Here is a 15,597-nt window from a genome sequence, read left to right as displayed (position 1 = left end):
CCGTATTTATTCGCTATTGCGTTCGTATCTATTGCGAACGACCGAACGATGTCTTATTCAATGCGAACGATTTGCGAACGTTTTGCGAACGAGCAACGATAAAAATAGGTCCAGGTCTTATAAAGCGATCAACGATTTCTCGTTCGGTCGTTAATCGTTACTGCATTTCAACCGAACGATTATCGTTTAGATTCGAACGATTTAACGATAATCTGAACGATAATCGTCCAGTGGAATAGGGCCCTTACTCAATACACTGAACAAATACAGCAGATTTTTTTTTGTTTTAGTGGCTACTTGGTTTGAAAAAACTATTTACTTGTCAACAAACAAGTAAGGAACAGAGCTGTCTACATACATTGTGGCTTAGGTATGTTAGCAAAGACCCAGATTTATTGTACTATGAATTCCAGCATGAAACCCTTTGACTTACATTGAAATATGTCGTTGTTTAGATGAACCCAAGCGTGCTCGAGGTTCGCTCATCTCTAGTTGTTGTCTCTAATACTGTACAATTGGGGAAGAGGCCTGCTGTCCGCCTCTAGTCTGGATATGGGATGAGATATGGCTGGGCATGGAATAGACAAGTTCTGTTTGGCATCCGGCAGGACATTTGCCCACAGATGTTGCTGCTTGGCCTGTAAGTCCTGCACGCTTATAGGTTGACAGATCTGGCGTCCCAGCTGGTCCCATAAATGCTTGTTGATTATAAATCTAGCTACAGGGCAGCCAATGAAGTGTTGTGCAGAGAATACTGGGAAACCCTTGCTACAGTATGTGTGGGCGATCATTATCCTGCTCAAAATCCCAGTTGTAATTTCTGCCATGAGAGACAACACATGTCCTGTACATTTCACTGTTAGCATCCCTCATATCCCTACTAGGGGTGACCGACTGTTGTATGCGATGGTTTCTTGGATCATCACACCAGCAAGGGGGCATTGTGTCCTTCACAGCAAAGGCAAGACTGAAGACTTCCCCACATCCTCCTCCATACTGAAGCTTGACGGTCATCGGATCCAAAACAGAACCTGGATTAAGCACTAAAGGGGTTTCCTGATTTATTATTACTCATAAAATTATGAGAGTGTGGTGTGTGTGTGTGTGTGTGTGAGTGTGTGTGTGTGAGTGTGTGTGTGTGTGTGTGTGTGTGGGGGGGGGTTATGACCTCTAGGCCCCCCCCTGGAAACCCTTGGAAATTTAGATTGGGGACCCAGCTCCTTCGTTTTCACTGGACCCGTGGGGAGGTGCATGATCTGCCACATCATTCAATCTCTATGGAGCCGGGGAAAATGAATGGACTGGCAGGTCATGTGCTTACCTGTGTGGCTCCATTAAAAAAAAAAAGGAGCTGGGGTGCCGATCTAGGGCCCAGAGGTCAGAACCCCCATGATCTCATTCTTGTCCCCATCCTATGAAGAGGGGAGTAGTAATAAAAACTTGGAAAACAGCTCCAGTCTGTAGCTGTCTAGGTTCTTTATGTGCAACACCACTGCAAACAAAGGTGATGGTGGCTGGCTGTCAATGGTAGGACATGTAATGGGTGTTAGAGATGAGCGAACCAGCCGAGGTTCGTGTTCGTATGAACCTGAACTCTCGGCTTTTGATACCTGCTGTCTGCAGGCTCCGTGCAGCGGGTGGATACAGCCGGAGGACCGCTTGGAAAACTGGGATACAGCCTATGGCTATGGCTGTATCCCAATTTTCCAGGTGGTCTTCAGGCTGTATCCACCCTCTCCATGGAGCCTGCAGACAGCAGGTACCTCGGCCGGTTCGCTCATCTCTAATGGGTGCCATAACACCAAATTTCCTTTTGCTCTGAACCTGAGAATAGTCCAGACAGAGACAGGGCTGTAATGAAGGTGCTGCCCATGTCTGGATGGTGGACAAAGAAACTGTATAACTGTGGAATCCTTTTCCTGTTTTTTTTCTCATTCTTATCAACTCTTGTCTAAAATTCTCTACTCTCGGTCCACTCAGACTATGCCCAGCTCCCTCATCCCCTCTTTGTGGTCTGAGGACACGTGATCGCCTCTGTGGGGGCCGGGTTAGCTTGTCTATCGACCTGGTAACCCGACCCCCAAGGAGACATAATCTGCATCTTCTTTATGCACCTGTGCTGCTTCCATAGACTTACATGTGCCCCTGAGCCTAGGTTTCTTTAATATGAAAAGTTCTAGTTCTATCTCTGCTTGCTGTCAGTGTCTCAGCTCTGCATATTGTAAGTGTTATAGATGTTTTTAGAGTCTGGATGGAACTAGAATGTTTTCATTCACAGCCAGCAAGCAGAACCTAAACCTATACTACCCCCTCCCCTCAGCAAACAGATGCCAGTTATGCAGCAAATAGCTACACCATGCGCACGTCAGCTCTGCTACATCATCAGCTAGTATGGAATACATACTGGGGTGATGTGATGCAAAATCTGTGAAAAAAAACAGTCCTGTGTTTACTGTGCAATAGTAATGACAGCATTGGGCAGGAAAGAAAGCTAAGGGGGCAAGTATGCAAATGGACCAATCAGGAAGAGGCATGATGGGAAATTTAGTTTCCTATTTTGGATAGATCGGCTTTTAGAAAAACTCAGGAATGGCAGCAGCTAGAAAGACAGGAGACGGCTCAAAATACCCAGGGGGACTCGGTGAGTAGGACCAGCTAGCATTTAATTTTTTCGCTCTTAGCTGGATTACCCCTTTAAGTTTACAATCTTTTATGAATCAGAATCTCATATTCTGTAAAAGTCTGAGCCGGAATCAAAATGACCACATTACCCGGGAATGCATCAGCATATAGGGCAAATGAAAAGTATATAATCTTAGCACGTACAATATAAAGTGACCACATAAGGACAAAATGATGGTACATTTTTATAATGTTTAATCAATGAATCCTTATAATAAAGTATCAGTAATTTTATGTGGTTCTTAAATATTTAGTGCAAGAGGATGAAAGAGAGACACTGATTAAAAGTGTAATACAGGTCAGCGTAAAATGGGAATGAGCATTTAAAGGGGAAATGTATCATACAGTAAGGACCATGAAATGTAAGGACAGTAACAGTTTTTATCATTTAGACTTTCAGACATCAACACAACTGAGATGAATATGTGATTGAAGCACAACCAAGGGTGCAGTGTCAGCCTATAAGGTGGGCTGTACTAGTAGATTTAGTAAGGCAGGTATGGAGGCCCAGTACAGGCTTCCAGGGGTCATAGCAACAGATCGGCATCCAACAATCATATTATAGAGGTGGAGATTGGGGACTCCAACGAGCCTGTTATTTTGCCATTTAAATGCAATGTCAATTGATCATGGCATTTAAAGTGTTACTGTCATTTCCAGTTAACTTTTGTGAGCGGACACTCACCTCTAATGACCAACATTAGTGATCACGCTAATGTCAGTCATTTAACGCTATAAAGCATTGCTGTAATTTCTATCAACTTTTGACACATCCTCAGACAAGTCAAAATGTACGCATCAGGTTTGACTCTTTAGACCTGTTGTGATTCCAAGATAAAGCTGGGGGAGTGTGAGGGAGTGCGTTTCCCTCCCTGGCCGGCTAGGACATCTGCCTTGTTGACTCCAAAGAATCAATGAACAAACAAGTTGGATTTGATTGATGGCTGGACTATATCTTGGGTTCACTATGAGTTTCAGGAGTGAGAACTGGTGTGATCAGCAACTTTTCATATACCTGAGCGTATATGAAAAGAAAGTTGAAATGATAGTAATGTTTTAAAGGGTCAAATGACCAAAAATAGCTTGATCAGGGATGTTGGTTGAGATGGACTCATTTTGGTAGTGACAACCCCCTCAGCCAATGACTGACTGCAGTGCTCCTCAGCCTGTGATTGGCTGAGCGGGCTGTCCTTGACAACATGAGTCCGTCTCAGAAGTGGAAGTGGAATCGCCTAGGTGGGAAACCAGAGGATCACAGGAAGGTAAGCATATATTGTTTGTTTTGTTATCCCCATGGGCAGCCACATATCAAAAGGTATTTTTGAGAAGAATATGCCTTTAGACTATGTCCACACCATGTAAAAACAATGGCCGTATTTCATAACAACGGACTTTATTTTTGAAACAATACTGTTGCTGTGTATAATGCTTGAATAAAGTTCACCTTATCTTCACAATTGGATGCTGTTGCATAGTTCATTAATGGATGTCATAAAGAAATGTCAAAAGTTTTGATCCATCCGGGTCAGAGTGTTCAGACCTGTAATGATCAGAACGAGAGGAGAGAGGACCAAGCTGTGTAAGGAAAAAAAAGAGTCTGGCTCCAAAGACTTACATTATGATTCTGACTCTTTTTTTCTTGACTGAGTGAGATTTGACTTGAAGGGACATCTCTTTGCTCAAGAGGTGTGAGAGCTATTTTGCATATCCTTTCTTCCCAGAATTTTCAGTGGAGCAGCAATGGTCTGCAAGTCTCCACGTCTTAAGGAGAGTCACTACCCATTTGACCCACGTCGATAGACCCCTCACTAGCCAGCCAACACCCTGCTCTGCACTGATGAGGGGCAAACACCCCAAAACAGCTGTCTGCAGATGGGAAATGTTTCCTTTTGGAGATATTGTTTGGCTTGGCATAAAAAACCCCAGTCAATGCTCTAAGACTCCTAGATTGATAGAGACTTGACTTGAAGGGACATCTCTTTGCTCAAGAGCTATTTTGCACATTATTTTTTCCTTAAAAAGAGTGAAGAGTGGACCGTAGCGCATCCTCTCCCGCTCATTCTCCTGATCATTACAGGTCTGAACACTTAGACACAGACCCATCAAAACTTTTGACAGGTACACTTAAGTCCATGTTCACACACCGTATATTTTACATAAATCCCTGCCGTTGTTGCAATTTGCAACAACGGCCATGATCTATGCAAAACATACGTTACATTTGAATGAATGAAATCCCCGCTGGAGTATAAACACACAGTATACGCTCTGGCCGGGATTACATCCGGCCGCACAAAAAACTGACATGTCAGTTTTCTGCAGCCGCTATTCATTGGCTCCGGCCGCACGCTCTATTGTGTGCAACGGTGAACTGGGATACATCCCAATTCATCAGAAATGAATGATCTTCCCTGACACCGGCCGCAGCATTGTAAATAAATATTATTGACACTATAACTTAGCCTTCCCAGATGCAGTTACATATTTTCTTAAAATTTGAGGACAAAAAAGTGATATTAAAGGTTCAAAGCACTTTGGATGGAGATGTAGCATGTTTTAAATGGAAACCTCTATGACTGTTGTTACATTGCATCAAGCAGTGTCCTGTCAGATCCCCTGACATTGGGTAAAAATCACCTCTCTCTCCACATATATATATCTATATATATATATATATATATATATATATATATATATATATCAAAGAAATGACGTAGCCTGGAGGAGCTGGTCAGAGGTGGTAATACAACTCTGGGGGGCGAATCTAGAGCTCAAAGACAAGATCCAGCCACGCCTCCTGCGACATCAGAGAATGATGTGTTGTCTATGGAGAGAGGGAGGAGTCAGGGAGCTGCGGACAATACACATTTTGTAGTTCTACTATTTTTTACATCCTGTCATCAATGCTGAAGCCTGTACTATTAGTGGTTACACTGTACTAGAAATTTATATATGTTAGGGTGATTGTTTTAAAATTGTTTACTAAATAACCCCTTTAAAGTATCGGTATTTTTTCAGACAGAAGTGTTAGGCTGGGTTCACACAGCATTTTTGCAATCCTTTTTATGCGAAAAAACATGAAAAACAGATTTTAAAAAACTGAGGCATTTGTGTGCATCCCTTTTGATCTGTTTTTCCACTGACTTACATTACAAATAAACAAAAAACGTGGTTGACCATGTTTTTGTGATGTATTTTAATATGTTTTTTTTTTTACAATGCAGTCAAGTCGAAATGGATGCACACAAATGCATTTGTTTTTTCTTCCGTTTTACATCCTTTTTTTTTTTTTAAGTATAAAACAGACAAAAAAAACGGATTACATAAACAGATTCACAGACCCCCGTTTACTCAGTAGGTGCCAATAGCAGTGTGTGTGTATTATCTCAGACTTATTTAGCAGAGACTCCTTCCTGACATACTGTATGCTGTGCATCCAATGGACTCCACTGACATAGTCTGAAATTAGCCTAAGGCTCCATTGCCTGGCTGTCTCGCCAATCTCCTGGCACAGCCTTGGAAGAACAAGTCTACCAGATGAATGCATTTTCTTTGCATATCTAATATTTTTCTCTGGATTTTAATGTTAGTAACATAAATTCACGTAATTGCTCCATTTATACTTTATGTTTATTACACATTATCATATACATTTACGCAACCATATGCTCGGGTAACACATATAATACATTACCACGCTTAGGAATGTTGAGAAATCTCACTTTATTCCTATATTCTACTATATTTGGAAACTCGATTATTATGATAATGATAAATAAGTCACTATATAACTAAACAATGGGCCACATCAGCATCACAACTAGGAACAGCTTGTATATAAAAACACTAATATCCCCAGCCGGAGAAATCCATTTTCTCTTCCTATAATTTACTTGACGTGCGGAATCTACAAGGAAGGCATTAATTATGAGATGAATTAAGGCTGTTTTAAGGGAAATCTGTAAACAGTACACAATAATTATAATAATGATAGTGCCATCTTGATTACGCTATATATCATATTAAAGGTTTGAAACAATAATTCATAGGCCTTTTATTGCCGTTTTTTTCCACGTTGTTGCTATACGGTACCTTGCATACTATAAATTGTCTGGAACGTGTCTTGATTAGTTACTATTCAATAATAGCGAGCAAAGTGCGCAGAGATTTACGGCGATACCCAGATGCACAGGACAATATAGACAAGATTATATAGTGATGAAGGAGATTCAAGATGATGAATGAAAGAAATAAGCAAATCTGGTGGAAGTCAGGTCAAATAATGGAAAGTTTGAAATTGATGAGAATGATTAAAGTTATAAATGGGGGAGAGGTAGGAGTTGCACCCAGGCCCTGCAGTCTGAGAAGACCCAATGGTCCTTTTTCCTTTTTGCTATATGAAAGGGAACCTCTTTTAATCTGCAGCAGCCGAGTCAATGAGGCATGGCCTAGGGCACAGAGGCTCTAGGCCACACCTCATTGACTCAGCTGCTGCAGATTAAGGCTGGGTTCACACTATGTATATTTGAGGCTGTATTTGGTCCTCATGTCAGGTCCTCATAGCAACCAAAACCAGGAGTGGATGGAAAACACAGAAAGGCTCTGTCCACACAATGATGAAACTGAGTGGATGGCCGCCATATAACGGTAAATAACTTCCATTATTTCAATACAACAGCCGTTGTTTTAAAATAACAGCACATATTTGCCATTAAATGACGTCCATCCACTCAATTACAACATTATGTGAACAGAGCCTTTTTGTGTTTTCAATCCACTCCTTGTTTTGGTTGCTATACAGCCTCAAACATACAGCCTCAAATATACGTAGTGTGAACATAGCCTAAAAGGTCATTTCTTACCGTAACCAAGGCACCGGGTGCATTTTAAAAGGCGCAACTGGGAAGGACTTAGGGTACAATTACACGGGCCGACTATGGCCCAATCATTTTAGTAAACGAGCGCTGATCTGCTGGGTTTACTGAACCTATTACATGGCCCGCATAAACATCATTAGCGATGTCCATGCTGCCCTTGCCCAAACACCTGACAACTTACCTCTCACCGCTCCCAGTCTTCTCTCCTGTGCCAGCAGCTTCCTGGTCCTGGCAGCAGGAGTGTCTGAGCGGCCGGTCAGCTCACCGGCCGCTTGGCCATTCACAGTCCGAGGCCACCGTGGCCTTTGATTGGCTAAGCGGCCTGTCAGCTGACAGGCCGCTCAGATGCTGCAGCCGCTGGGACTGGGAAGCTCCGGAGTAAGGGAGAGAAGACCGGGAGTAGGGAGAGGTAAGGTGTCAGGTGTTTGGGGAATCGTCAGCTGTCGGTCGCGCATGACTGTTACACATAGCGTTGTGCGGTCGGCATTCGACGATTTCAGGTCCAAACCTAAATCAACGATCAGCAGATGATTGTTGTCCTTGGCTGATCGTTATCTGTATTACACAAAGCGATAATTGGGCGAATCAGCCCAATTCGGCTGATTTTCCCTCCGTGTAATGGGGCCCTTACTTTCATCCACCAGACGGCAGCAGTTTTTGGGGGGGTGGAGGTGGGTTGGTGGTTACAGTATTGCTTTAAAGAAAGATTTCATTATCCATCTATACTAAAAAGCTCTTACTGCAATAGATGCAGACATCAGATACTTGGGCTAATAGTTTCCCAGTTGTTGACGTGGCCCAATCTTGCCTAATTTTTCATTAAGGTAATAAACATTAGGTGCATCCCTTCTTCCAGACCTCATGGTGCATGTAATATTTTGCAGACGTTTTTCATTACCTTTTCCTCTTCATGATGGATTTGGGTAATGAAGTCGACATCGTCCTGATTTGGATGCAGTAGGAGAGCGGTGATTTGTCCTGAGCAGCTCTCACTTCCGCACTGCTTTTGTCTCCCCTTTATCTGACCCCACTTACTTACCTGTCTGCTCTCTCAGCAAATTTCAGAATCTGCTTGGCTTTTAGCTTCCTTGGCAAGAGTCAGCTTGTTAATGTGTTTCTTCAGCTGCGCCTAATATTTATTGGACGGGAATAGATATAGTGACCATTTCTCCTCATATATGTTCATATTACACAGTGTGGAAGACGAGGAAAGGAGGTGTTACTGAAACGGGGAAGGGGCGGCCGAATAAATGGAGAATAATGGATCATTCATGTGTTTTTTTTAACAATTTTATTTTAGGAATCACGAAAATCTACCTGAATTCTGACATCCCATGTTACAATGCAGCAGAGCTGAACTCCTTCATACAGTGATTGTATTGTATTGTGTTGAACGGATCTGTCATAATGTTCGGGATCTGAACTCGAATGCTCTGCGTTTGATTCCATGCGGCTGGAAAAGTTGGATTCCGCCCTAGGGAGTCGGGGAAAACGTGGATATAGCCTATGGCCTTAAAGTGTATCTTTGTTTTTCAGGACACCCTAGGGCAACATCCAACTTGTGCAGCTGTGGGGAATCAAATGACGAGCGCTTGGTTTCAGATAATGCTGCCGAACCCAAATATTCTGACAGATCTGCTCAACACCTCAGTACTTCTAGGAGATCAGTTTCTACAGAACGTACAACCAAAAGGAAAGCCGCAATCTACAGGCACCATGTTTAATAGGGGGCTGTGACCTTTATAACACTGGAAGCAACTTTGGTGCACTTACTACTTGCATAGTATGGTTGTAGTTAGTACACCAGCACAATACAGGATGGGTCAGTGGTATGTTAAAAATATTCAAAAAAAAAAAAAAAAAAAGAGTCCAAGAAATATTTTTTGTGAAAAGGCTTCTGTAAAAGAAAATGTGACTGTAAATAGTAATGCGACCATGTAAAGTATTCTTTCTCTTGAATATTTCATCAGCTTCAACCATGTTGTTTTAAGATGTTAGAAACAGAGTAACCAAAGAAATAAGTATCCTGCGGTTTAACCAGCACATTGCACTATTGCAAAAGATTTGTCCGGTCACTGCAGCCAGCCAGGCATCTCTAACTTTATTCTGCATTTATGTTTCTATTTCCATTAATGGCACTCACAAAATAGCAGCCAGAGCTTCCATCCTATGTAGATCTCAGAAAAGCATCACAAAGTACCATAGTCTCGCCGGGTGACTAATGGCTCATTGACATATTGGAAAACACTTTTTTAGCTGTAAAATATAAAAAAACACTGCATCATCTATATGAAGCCTTAATCCAGACTTACAAATTAGTTTCAAAACACAGGAAAACAGAATAGAGAGCTCTCCCCTTGTTCATACCGATAGATAGCACTTTCAGGTTAATGGTGTTTCCCACTTCTGTTCCTGTTTATTAAAATGTTCCCTAAAAAATAGGTTGATAATTCTGCTGAGAAAATTGACTGGGCACTACACTTTCAATTATAATTTGCATAAATCAATGGTACAAGCAAGTGAAAGAAACTTTGTAACATATCTTATCAGAAAAAAATGCCTATTTCTTTTAACAGACTACTTTACTGCCATCTTCCCCCAAATCATCATTCGTTCTGCAACAGCTGCTTGAGATAGATTGGCTCACTGAATGATCAGCTTACCGCTACCCATTGAAGTCTATGGAGAAAAGAATAGCTCAGTGATGGCTAACCTTGACACTCCATCTGTGGCAAAACTACAATTCCCATCATGTCTGAACAACCAAAGAAATGGATTTGACCACCCAGGTATGATGGGAATTGTAGTTTTGCAACAGCTGGAGTGTCAAGGTTAGCCATCACTGGAATAGCTTGAGGCAGAGGAAGAGAGAGAGAAAGAAAGAAAGAGAGAGAGCTGCAGCTTGTAGTAAGTCTTATATTTGATTCAAGCGCAGCATTTACATCTTAAGGGTGCGTTCACACCTACAGGATCTGCAGCAGATCTGCAGCAGATTTGATGCTGTGTTCAGTTATTTAGATGAAATCTGCTGCAGAAAATCAGCTGCAGATCCTGTAGGTGTGAACGCACCATAAACTGCCTCATTAGGTGCCATATTATCCTCCATGCTGCTGCTACTTCTAAAGATATGCTAACAGACCTAGGGGGAATGTGTGTGTGTGTGTGTGTGTGTGTGGTGGGGGGGAGTATTCTCTGTCTCTCTGACTATAGGGGACATCACAGCTAGTTCCCACTGAATAACTCAGGAGAAAACTGACATTTAGAATTAAAAATTCTCAGAGCAGAGAATTGGTGAAAAGATTTATTATGGACACAAACATAGTAGCATAGCCAAAAAAAAAAGCCTTGATGGAGAAGTCCGTAGGGGAAAAAAAGTTTTCAAATTAACTGGTGTCAGAAAATTATGCAGATTTGTAATTTACTTCTATTTAAAAAGCTCCAGTTTTAAGTACTTATCAGCTGCTGTATGTCCTGCAGAAGTGGTGTATTCTTTCCAGTCTGACACAGTGCTCTCTGCTGCCACCTCTGTCCATGTCAGGAACTGTCCAGAGCAGTAGAAAATCCCCATAGAAAACCTCTCCTGCCCTGGACAGTTTCTGTCAGGGACAGAGGTGGCAGCAGAAAGCACTGTGTCAGACTGGAAAGAATACACCACTACCTGCAGGACATGCAGCAGCTGATAAGTACTGGAAGCCTTGATATTTTTAAATAGAAATAAATTACTAATCTATATATCTTTCTGACACCAGTTGAGTTGAAAGAATTTTTTTTTTCCACTGGAGAACCCCTTTAAACTCCAAACCTTCATCTGACAATTGAAAACAGAACTGTGATTGTGTTATCCCATCAGGTCAACCAGTAACCGGCCAATCACTGACTTCTATTTTATTTAATAATATAAAGTAGTCATTGTTTGTAGTATAATTGTACAAATAGTTCAATACATACGTCCAATAATACATTAACAACAAAGGATTTCAACTTTCTCCAATTTCCTCAGCGCAAAGGAGATTTATGGGCAAAAATAGTTAACAATTATTTTACCATTTAGTCCGGCTCTGTGATTTAGTAGTATATTGTATTCCAGCAGCAGCCAGTAAAGAATATCCATCACATATGTTTATATGTCAGCTCAGGAAATCTCCTGTAAGGACTGCATGCCTATAATTACCCTATTAGCTGTTGGCACTTGCTTAAAAGCACAATAGGATACAAAGTCATTTATAAAGTATTAGTATTTTGGCTTACAAACTCTATTGTCCTTTCTAGGATCTTTCTGCTTCCTACAAATACATTGTGTTCTACCAGATCGTGTCGAGAAAAACAATCAGCAAGGAACAAAGGCGTATTATAGAAAAAATATCGGCATGGAACCGAGGGAAACGAGAAGAGACTCCACGCAAATAGGTTAACAATATAAAAAAGGTAAAAGAATAAATAGAAAAACAAACAATGTAATTAATATTAGAGGAAATGGTACGGATCATGAAACCATTGGCTTTTAAAGGTTTGGAAATGGATGTTATAAAGAGAGAGGTAAAATCTCATTATATTGGCCATTAAAGAGGCTATCCGGGCTTGGAAAAATATGGTTGCTTTCTTCTAGAAACAGCACCTCTTCTGTCCTCGGTTTGGGTGAGGGTTTTGCAGCTCAGTTCCATTGAAGTGAATAGGGCTGAATTTCAATACCACACATAGGCCATGTTCACATGGCGTAAGAGACCATCCGTTCCATGACCCGGCTGGTCTCTGAAAAGATCATCCTGGTCTCTGAAAAGATCTTTGGCGCCGCAGAGTTCTGATGTGGGCGCATCAGCGCGCGCCCGCATCAGAACTCCCCACAGCACACAATGAAGCTTGCGTCCGGAGCCGCTCGCTTCATTGTGTGAACTGACATGGTTTCCTACGGCCGCTATTCACTGAATAGCGGCCGCAGACAACTGACATGTCAGTTCTTTGCGGAGCCGCGAGGGATCCCGGCCGGAGCGTATACTATGTGTATACGCTCCGGCAGGGATCCTTATAGAAGAAAAGGCAAAGTATGTTTCCGTACAAAGTACGGCCATCGTTGGCGATTTCAACAACGGCCGTACTTTTACGAAAACATACCTTTTGTGAACATAGCCATAGAAATAATAAAATGGAAAATTAGGAAAAATAATAAATGAGCTTTAAAAATATAATAAACAATACAAATTTATGCAATAGGTAAGAGTCAGGCATATGCCTTTTTGTGAAGTGAGTATATAGTAGCCATTGCACCCTTTGAAAGAACATCAGTTTTAAAGCAGTGGCCATAGGGATAGTTTTTTTTTTTATAAAAAGGGGTTATCTAGGATTAGGGCCATAGAACATGGTTCAATATTAAGAAACCATGCTATTACACCAAACGACTATCCTCCAGAACGGCCGGTAATCAGCCAAGTACGGACAGATACAGTACAGATAATTGTTTGGTGTCATAGTACCCTTAGAAAAAGCACAGCTACCTTCTTGCAAAACACAGCACCATCCCTGTCCTCAGGATGTGTGTGGTATTACAGTTGACCTCCATTCATTTCAATGGAACTGAGCTTTAAAACAAGATCAAAACAGAGGACAGGAGAGGTGCTGTTTTTGAAAGAAAGTGGCCATGTTTTTCTAAGCCTGGACAACCCCTTTAAGCTAACAATTGGCTTAAAAATTGGAAGAACATCACCAGCCTTGACCTCCTGAAATGAAATTAACACATCGCTGGAGCAAAAAGTCATCAACCTCAGGAAGTTCTTCAGGTAAAGTCAGATAGAGTTGGTCTACCAACTTCTTGGTACTTTGGCGTTGCCTTATTGCTTGACCATACAATCTGTCGTTATTTCCAGTGATTTCATGAAAATTATATTAAAGGGGTACTATCAGCAAGTTAGACAAATCTAACCTGCTGATAGCCCCGTATAGTGCCCAGGCCGCCCAGGAGGAAGGTATGTCTCCTACCTTCCTCGGCAACGTTCCTGTCCTGTTAGCAGTGTAATCCTTGGTAAGGAGCACCATTAGGAGCCTGCCCGCCCCAAGAGCATGAACCAGGCTCTGACTTTGGTGGCGGGGCAGTGCTCCTAACGGTGCTCCTTACCAAGGATTACACTGCTAACAGGACAGGAACATTGCTGAGGAAGGTAGGAGACATAACTTCCTCCTCTGCACCCTGGGCACTATAGGAGGCTATTAGCAGGTTAGATTTGTCTAACCTTCTGATAGTTCCCCTTTAACATCACATGATAGGACAATTCATGATGGTGTTTCCACAACTTCCACTGTCCTTTAACCTCTTAAGGACGGAGCCACTTTTTGTTTTTGCGTTTTAGTTTTTTCCTCCTTGTGTTTAAAAGGCCATAGCACTTGCATTTTCCACCTAGAGACCCACATGAGCCCTTATTTTTTGCTTACGCCGCTTACCGCGCGAGATCAGGAATGTGATTAATAGTTCGGGCGATTACGCACGCGGCGATACCAAACATGTTTATTTATTTACTTTTATTAAAAACATGGGAAAAGGGGGGTGATTCGGACTTTTATTAGGGGAGGGGGCTTTTTTACTAATAATAACACTTTTTTTTACACATATACTAGAAGCCCCCATGGGGTTAGGGTTATTCCCCCTGGGGTTAGGGTTATTCCCCCTGGGGGACTTCTAGTATAAGTGCATTGATCTCTCATTGATCTCAAAGATCAATGAGATCGGCACTCGGATGCTTTCAGCTGTTGCAGCCGAAAGCATTCGAGTGCCGAGCCGAGATCAGCGCCATTTTGCTGGAGACCCCGGATCGGCACCAGTCACGGAGATCGTTCCTCCGGGACGTTGTCTCGGGAGCGATCTCCTAGACACCAGGGAAGTGTTGCATCCGGTAATCGGATGCAGCTGTCATCTTTGACACCTGCATCTGATTACTGTATTAGCGGGCACGGCGATCGGACCGTGCCCGCTAATACCCACGGTCACGTCATATGTCCCTAAGAGGTTAAAGTGACTCTGTACCCCCAATCTAACCCCTCAAACTGCTTGTACCATGGGACAGCTGCTTTTAATCCAAGATCTGTCCTGGGGTCCCTTCGGCAGGTGATGCAGTTATTGTCCTAAAAAAAAACTTTTAAACTTGCAGCCCTGTGTCATATTGGTGTGGCCCAGAGTGTCTGTGCCCTAGGCCTGCACCACCTCTCTGTCCCTCCCCCTGTCTTATTAATCATTAGGAATGCCCCTGGGCAGGATTTCTCCTATTCATCACCTCTCTGAACAATGCACATGTGCTGGATTGTTAAGGCCCATGTGCAGTGTTCAGACAAGTGGTGATTAGGAGAAATCCTGCCTGGGGCATTCCTATGGATGAAGAGGACGGGGAGGAGGGACTGAGGGGTCTCACAGGCCTAGGGCACAGACACTCTAGGCCACACCAACGTGACACAGGGCTGCAATTTTAAAAGTTGTTTTTTTACGACAATAACTGCCTCACCCCCAGGACAGATCTTGGAGTAAAAACAGCTATCTGCAGTACAAGCGGTTGCGGGGGTCAGATTGTGTATACAGAGTCGCTTTAATTTCTTTTGAATTACGTTTTTTTTTTACAAAATTTTCTATCTACTATTTTTCAGTAGAAGTTAGGAATGAGGTAGTGTTGGTAAAGCTTAATCTACAAGCACCATTGGGACAAAAAATGTAAGGCCTAGGTCGACAGTTCTAAGTATAGTCTAGAAGAAGCGGCTCACGGCTTGCATAGACAATCAGGTGCTTGATAGAATTACATGCCTACCCCAGCCCAGATAAATAGTAAGACTTGGGATAGACACCGAAGTGCCAACTAGATTTCCATTCTCCCCTTAACAGCTGCCACCCTGCTGTGGCGGCTTTGGAAGGAAAACTGGAAACGATTCTCCACTGGTGTCTAATATGTTACCAGTATGCAACAGTATACAGACTGTGAACATACGGAGTGTGTATCTATATTAGCTCATGCTGTGGCGAGAGGAAGATTCCCACTGCACACTACTGCAATGCTGTCTCCAAAGAATT

At 42.4% G+C, this 15,597-nt stretch overlaps 1 long non-coding RNA gene across 1 annotated transcript in view; it reads left to right on the top strand.

Moving 5' to 3' along the window:
* Positions 1-15,597, top strand: part of LOC138783469 (uncharacterized) — a 71,912-nt gene that overhangs the window by 5,037 nt on the left and 51,278 nt on the right. The window contains exon 2 of the long non-coding RNA XR_011361697.1: positions 11,829-11,984. This is a non-coding gene — a long non-coding RNA (uncharacterized lncRNA). The remainder of the gene's footprint in view (positions 1-11,828; positions 11,985-15,597) is intronic.

This window comes from Dendropsophus ebraccatus, chromosome 1 (genome assembly GCF_027789765.1).
Source record: "Dendropsophus ebraccatus isolate aDenEbr1 chromosome 1, aDenEbr1.pat, whole genome shotgun sequence".
In the NCBI taxonomy this organism is placed as follows: domain Eukaryota; kingdom Metazoa; phylum Chordata; class Amphibia; order Anura; family Hylidae; genus Dendropsophus; species Dendropsophus ebraccatus.
This window is presented reverse-complemented; position numbering and strand designations above follow the sequence as displayed.